This window comes from Pelophylax lessonae (assembly GCF_965119305.1).
Source record: "Pelophylax lessonae genome assembly, chromosome: 6".
Taxonomy (NCBI): Eukaryota; Metazoa; Chordata; class Amphibia; order Anura; family Ranidae; genus Pelophylax; species Pelophylax lessonae.
Window position 1 is genome coordinate 171,001,840 of NC_138773.1, and position 7,385 is coordinate 171,009,224.

The window sequence follows — 7,385 nt, forward strand, 5'->3', positions numbered from 1 at the left end:
CTGGAGAAAAACTTCTAGTAATACTTCTTCGAGTAAGCTCATTATTTGACTGCTTGATTGATTTTGCAATCTTATAGGCATGCTGTATTTGCCTTTATTTGGTAGCTGAAAAGACATAGGATGTGGTCGTCGGCTATTCATTTTCCAGATGATCATAACATAACCACAGAAATAGGGCTCACCACAGGAAAGAATGTTCTGCAGTATCAAGGCTTGAATTTGTGGAAAGGCAACAAGCCTTAGCTAGAAAGGAAAAAGCCACATTACAAGGTGAATACAGTCAGAAAATAGTGATTAGACTGGAATTTTAAGAATTATGTAGCGTAAGCTAAACTAAAGCCAGATGTAAAAAGGTGCAAAAAATATGCATCCCTACTTTACATCAATAAATTAGTTTTTCTTAATGTAACTATTGTAGTTACATTAAAAAGTACCTGAATTGGACCTGATATTTAGCTTCTGCAAGCCCCTATGTTACAGAGCTCTGTGAGAGGTGGGCGACAAGACAGGGAGCTAGTCAGGTGTGCTGCATTCAGATGAGCTGACAGTAAATATGGTGATGGGGGTGAGGCTCCGTTCACATGTAGGCATTATGGGGGCGTTTTTCTGCTCTAGGATCAGCTCTCAAAACGCCCAACAAGAAAAATCCTATTCATTTCAATGGCCCCTGTTCACATCTGAGTGTTTTGACGCCGTGAGCAAAATGCTCAACGCTAAAAGTACATGAACTTCTTTATGGGCAGATTACAGGCGTTTTCCATTGGTCTCTATTCAATCAAATAAAATAAAAAAAAAACGCCTGCACAAAAAACGCCTATAAAAACGCCTGAAAAAACGCCCATAAAAACGCCTGTAATAGCAACGCCAAGATGTGAACGTAGCCTTAAGCACAAAATGAGCAGAGAGATGGCCTCATCAGTGTGCTGCTGCACATTCCCTGTTCAGTCAGTGGGCTGGGGTTGGAGAGTTGACACCACTATATTCCTCCCACCATCCATAACTATCACAGAGAAAGTGTTGTGATCCAGCTGGCTGTGCTATGCGGTAGAGCTGTGTAAATATCAGGACTGGATGGGCAGATACACAAAGTCTCTTTTTTGTGTATCTGCCCATCTATGTGCTTGGCTAGGGTAAAGCTTTAAATAAAGTTTAATTTAAAGATTACCATATTTCAGGATAAAGAAATATGCAGTAGGCAAGGTATTGTTCATTCTGAAACCACTCTAGCAACATGGGGCCCTCGGTACAAGGGGTCTGACAGATATTGCTCATCTCCTATGTTCACAGCCTGGACAAGCCTATTGTGTTCTTGTGTTGTTATATTTAACAAAACAAAAATCACAAAACAGGGCCTTCTTCTAGGCTTCAACACACATGGGATTACAGAGCCCAGAGGCACCTTTTTTTCAATAAATCTCCTAAAAATAAAAGATGTTAAATAAAATAAACACACACAAATAACTTTGGAAAATATTATGCCGCAGCCCTTTATTCGGGTTAAAAGCTTGTAAATATATTTTTTAAATAAATTTCCTTTAAACATATTTAAATCACCATAAAGCAATAATATTTGAAACAAATAGCAAACACACAGCTCGGTCACCAAGACTCGAGCTGAATGTAAAAGTCCTGAATCACGTTGTCCACCCACAATAGTGGGTGACAATACCCCCAACAAAGGATAGCCACAACTAAGGGCAAGGACGGCGGGGCAGCTGGTCTTGATTGAAGACCCAGCTGCTGAAAATCACCTCCGGAGACAGACATTCTATACTGTAGGGAGGTGAAAGGCCCAATTAGTTCCTCTTTTTCCCTCTGAAACTCCCTAATCAATCCTAGTGCAATGTGCAAAAAGCTGATCTGCTTAGTGACATATACCTTTCCTTACATCTTCACGTGATTGCCCCAGATCTTTTCTGATTTAAGCATCAATTTTACAAAAAAAAAAAAAAAAATTCATATTCCTAAAGGAAACGTGTTAAAAGAAAATGATAGGGGGTGGCCATTGCTGTCGTCACCTTCTGAAAATGTGATTTGCTTGCTGTCGTGCTGACTCGCTGGCTTTAATGTTTTGTATTCATGATCTAGAAGAAGTATGCGAATAAGTACATCTTAACTTAAGCTTTCCTGATCTGATATTTGTTTAAGATTAGTTGCCCACAGTTTATAATTCAGTCTGGAACAGCATAACAGCCATGCAGTTAAGAATAAGAACTCTTATTAAACAATATAATAAACCCAAACAATTTTCTGGTGAGCTTCAGACAGGCTGGGCTTGGAAGCACAGTTGATTTTTTTTACTAAAGTCAAATAGGCTGTTCACTATGCAAGGGAAGTTACACTTTGTAAGTGAATTTGCCCCAGAGCTTAGTGAATGAGGTGAAGCTTTGCTGGCTTCCATCATCCAATCGTGTCCACGCAAAAATTGTGTTTTTTTGCATTTTCTTTGCACTCGATTGGGTATTCTTTGCAAAGTGAAGCTCCCTCATTCCCTTGCAAAGTGAACAATCTTATTTGCCTTTAGTAAATTAACCTCAGTGTCTTCCAGCATAGCTTCAGGTCCTGCAAGTGTTCCTGTTTAGACTGTGGAAGAGGAAGGGTAGATAGCGCTCAGAGCACTGAAAAGTCCGCTTAGGTTAAATAGTACCTATTGGACAGTATTTTCGAACAGGGCCAATTGCTCTCTGTCTCTGAAAGAATTGTCTTAAGTGGTCCTATAGAGCTAAGGTCTTTGTCTAAAATTGTTAAAAACATTGGGGTCAGAAATTGGCAATGTGTCTTTAACCTCTTGCTGACCAGACGCTGTACTTCTACGGCGGCAGGTTGGCTCTGTTCCACGAAATGACGTACTTGTACATCGTTTTGCGGGACAGCTAGTGGGGGCGAGCGCACGCGCCGTTTGGCCACAGGGGGAGCCAATCTGTGGGTCCGCCAGGCACTTGTGCAGGCAGAACGGCGGTCTGCTGTTGTAAACATGGCACACCGCTGTTCTGTCAGTAATGAACACAGGGATCCTGTGTTCCTCTTAATTAAGGACACAGGTCTCAGTTCATTCAGCAAGCCCATCCCCCACACAGCACCCCCTAGGGACACATGTAACCCTTGATCGCCCCCTGGTGTTTACCCTTTCCCTGCCAGTGTCATTAGTACAGTAACCGTGCATACTTCTTTTTCATTAATTGACGGGGCACAGCTCCTGGTATTCATAACCATTTGGTTATACTGCCTCCTACAGGAGTAGGACACCAGGTAGAAAATAATTCTGGCTACACCGATGGGCAGTCCTAGGGGGTGTACTCCCTCTTTCTGCTATAGCCACTCGGTTTTTTTCTGCCTAGTCAGGAGTAAGGACCTATTTCCTTGCTGGAATCTTTGGTCCTGGCAAATTTTTTTCTTCTAAGGCCCCTTTTACACATTCGGTCCGTTTGTCCGTTTTTCATTCATCCGTTGACGGATGAAAAACGGACATCAATGCATCTCTATGTAAAAACGGATGACAACGGATGATCATCCGTTTTCATCCACTTCCATCAATGTCCGTTTTTTGGAACAGATGAATGCCCTATTTTTCATCCGTCAAAAAAACGGATCGGACAAAAAACGGATGTAAACGGATCCATTTTTGCATTGGTAGTGGATGTAAAAAAATGGATGAAAAAGGACGAAAAACGGATGAAAAAGGACGAAAAACGGATGAAAAACTGATACATTTTGACGTGACTGAACTGATGAACTGAATGGACCGTATGTGTGAAAGGGGCCTTAGATAGAACATTTTTTTCCTCCTGGCTTTTTCCTGTGAGATCTACAATCAACTCCCGGACTGGGTGAAGGACTGGATAATCTAGATCCAATGGTCACCCCAGTCTGGCCAGGGTGCGCGCTCAGACCTCAGCTCCGCGCTAGGTTGGCCGCATCATAGCCCCACCGGACGGGGGCTGGCCTGCGAGTTAAATGCCTCACGAGGTCACATACGACTGGGTCTCAGCTCGAGTCACAGCGTTCCTCCTGGCAGACAGCCCCCCCCATTTAGATGGAGAGGGGTTCAGTCTGGAGCGGTGCCCGCCTAGTTCCTGGTATGGTGAGTAGCTGTCCCCCCCCCTCCCCCTGGAGGGTTTTGGGGTGGACGGCCCCTTCTTGGGACAGTTGGTTCCGGGTTCCCCTCCTTCCCGCAGGCACCCCCCATTGCCGAGGCCCTTATCCTGCCCCCCCCCCCACGCTGGGGCTATTTGGGTGGTCTGACCACTTTCCTGGGAAGAAGCAGGGAGCTAACTGGCAATGGGGGCCGGGGGGGGGGGGATGCGCCACCGACGACCGCATGATTGACTGTGATTCTGGTGCTTACTCCTGGATCATTTTACTTCTGATCTCCACACGTGTAGCGCAGATTCTCCTGGTGGCTGCAGAGGATTGCTTGGTGCTTTGTGCCTGACAACCGGGTGGTGCTGCCAGCGCGGTGTGGGTTGTCCCTTAGCAGTGTTTTACACTTTTTGTGAGGTTCCCCCTGGTGACTCATGGAGTCTTTGGAGCATGTTTCCCCACCTGATTCACTCTCTAAGGCTTCGGGGCCCTCCGGGTCCCAACCATCTATCAATGCACTGACGACGGTCCTGGAGTCCCTTGTGTTCCGGGTGGAGGTAGCTTGTGGGAGACTGGCTAGCAAAAAGCACCCCTTGCCTTCCCCTGCCTCATCTGTCTCATCCGATCCTGAATCTGATTCGGCCGCCACGGACGTGGGTCAGCCTGCTTGGGTCTGCAACCACGCACCTGGAATCCTCTGATAGTAAGGATGATTCCTCCATGTCTGCGACCGCGCACAGAAAAGCGCTGGTGGGTGCACTGTCTGTATCTGTGCGTGAGGAGGAATGACGCAGCTGAAGCTGCGACGAAGGCGCAGGTACTCTTGGCACCTACAAGCCATCCAAAGCAGCAAAGGTGTTTTCTTTCTCTGCCTATTTTGACAGAATTGTTGCTGAAGATGGGGGGGGGGGGGGCGACCAAAGCTTCCCCGTGGGGTCCCTAAGCGCCTTACTAAGCGTTTACCCCTATGAGGAGTCCTTTCTTAAGAAGTGGACTATGCCACCGGTGGTGGACCCTCCGGTCTCCATATTGAACAAGGCAACCATGATTCCAGTTGAAGAGTCCCCGGCCTTTAACCACTTCAATACCGGGCACTTTCACCCCCTTCCTGCCCAGGCCAATTTATAGCTTTTAGCGCTGTTGCATTTTGAATGACAATTGCGCGGTCATGCAACACTGTACCTAAACCAAATTTATATAATTTTTTTCCCCCACAAATCGAGCTTTCTTTTGGTGGTATTTGATCACCGCAAGGTTTTTTTTTTTTTTTTTTTTGCTAAACAAATAAAAAAAGACCAAAAAGTTTGAAAAAAAGTTTTTTTTTGTTTGTTATAAAATTTTGTAAATAGATACGTTTGTTCCTGCACTGACGGGGAGGCACTGGCGGGGAGGCACTGGCGGGGAGGCACTGGCGGGGTGGCATTGGTGGGCACTGATAGGCGGCACTGATGGGCACTGGTGGGCGGCACTGATGGGCAGCACTGATGGGGAGGGCACTGGCGGGCTCCCTGGTGGCCATGGTGGGCATCCCTGGGTTAATTAGTGGGCATCACTGGTGGTTCTAGTGGCACCCCCCCCCAAGGGTCTGCACTGGTAATTGATGCTCTGATTACCAGGGCAGACCCCCCCCCCCATCAGGAGAGCCGCAGATCGGCTCTCCTCTACTCGTGCCTGTCAGGCACAAACTGAGGAAAGCCGATTAACGGCACTTCCTATTTACTGTGTGACAGCTGTGATTGGACACAGCTGGTCACATGGTAAAGAGCCTACATCAGTAGGTTCTTTACCGAGATCGGAGATGCGGTGTGTCAGAGTGACACGCCGCATCACCGATCGCGGGGGGCGCGCAGAGCGCATTATCCTGCCGCCGTCATATGACGTCCGGTCAGGATAATGCAACCACCTTCCTGTCGTCATTTGCCTATAGGGCAGACGGGGAGGTGGTTAACCACTTCAGCCCCGGAAGGTATTACCCCCTTAAGGACCAGGCCATTTTTTGTAATTCGGCACTGCGTTGCTTTAACTGACACTTGTGCAGTCGTGCAACGCTGTACCCAAATGCAATTGATGTCCTTTTCTCTCACAAATAGAACTTTCTTTTGGTGGTATTTGATCACCTCTGCGATTTTTAGTTTTTGCGCTATAAACAAAAGAGGGACAATTTTGAAAAGAAAAATATTTTTTACATTCCGCTATATAACATTCCCAATAAAATTTAAAAAAATCTTAATTTTTTTTATCAGTTTAGGCCAATTTGTATTCTGCTACATATTTTTGGTAAATATGGGGTAAAAATCCTAAAAAGTGTATATTGGTTTGCGCAAAAGTTATAGCGTTTACAAACTATGGGATAGATTTTGGCACTTTTTTTTTATTAGCAATGGCGGCAATCAACGGTTTTTAGTGGGACTGCGACATTGCGGCCGACAAATCTGACACCAAGTGACACTTTTTGGAGACCATTGACACCAATACAGTGATCAATGCAAAATAATATGCACTGTTACTTTATAAATGAGACTGGCAGAGAAGAGGTAATACTGGGGGTGATCAAGGGGTTAAGCGTGAGCCTAAATTGTGCTTACTAACTGTGGTAGGGAAGGCTCTGTGACAGGCACACAGATCGGTGTTTCAGCTTAGCTGAGACACACAATCTCATTGTGCCTGTCTGACAGGAGAGCTGTCTGCCTTGTTTACATAGGCTGGCGGCGATCGTGCCCGCTCATCCCGCGGTCTGGCTCCCGCTGTGTCTAATCACAGAGAGAGCCCAGCTGCGCCAAAACCATGTGCACATTATCACGTAGATCTACGTGATTATGCACAGACCAGCTGGTCCAGAGGCTGCAGTTTATCTGTGATGGCTTGCCTCTATTTTGGCAGTGGTCCTTCGGCGTGTCTTTTAGCTCAAGTGCTGGTCTGTGGATCAGACTTCAAAAAAAGGCCTTGACTGATCTTCCTTTTCAAGGAAGATCGCCTGTTTTGAGCTACCCTGGATGACATCATTAAGGTCTCCTAGGGGGGGAAGAGTGCTTTTCTTCCACAGGCTACTAAGGGCAAGATACCTTGTCGTAGACAGGGGCCTTCCTTCTCAGCTCATAAGAAGTTTTTTCATCCCTCTGGGTCGACTGACAAGGGCTCAAAGCCTTTCAGGGCCTTTTATAGAGGATCCAAATGAACCTGGTCTAAAAGGCCAAGATCGGGCTTCTCCAGGCATGTGGACAAGGCTCCTTCTGCATGAAGGTGCGCCCTCACCCGTATCGGGGGTGGGGGGAAGTCTTCACTGGTTTTCGGACCTGTGGACTTCC

The 7,385-nt window shown here is 46.4% G+C and overlaps 1 protein-coding gene across 3 annotated transcripts in view; it reads left to right on the forward strand.

Annotated features, from left to right (window-relative positions):
• Window positions 1–7,385, forward strand: part of MYO1B (myosin IB) — a gene marked incomplete at its 5' end in the record, with an annotated part of 358,657 nt that overhangs the window by 238,550 nt on the left and 112,722 nt on the right. The window lies entirely within an intron of this gene.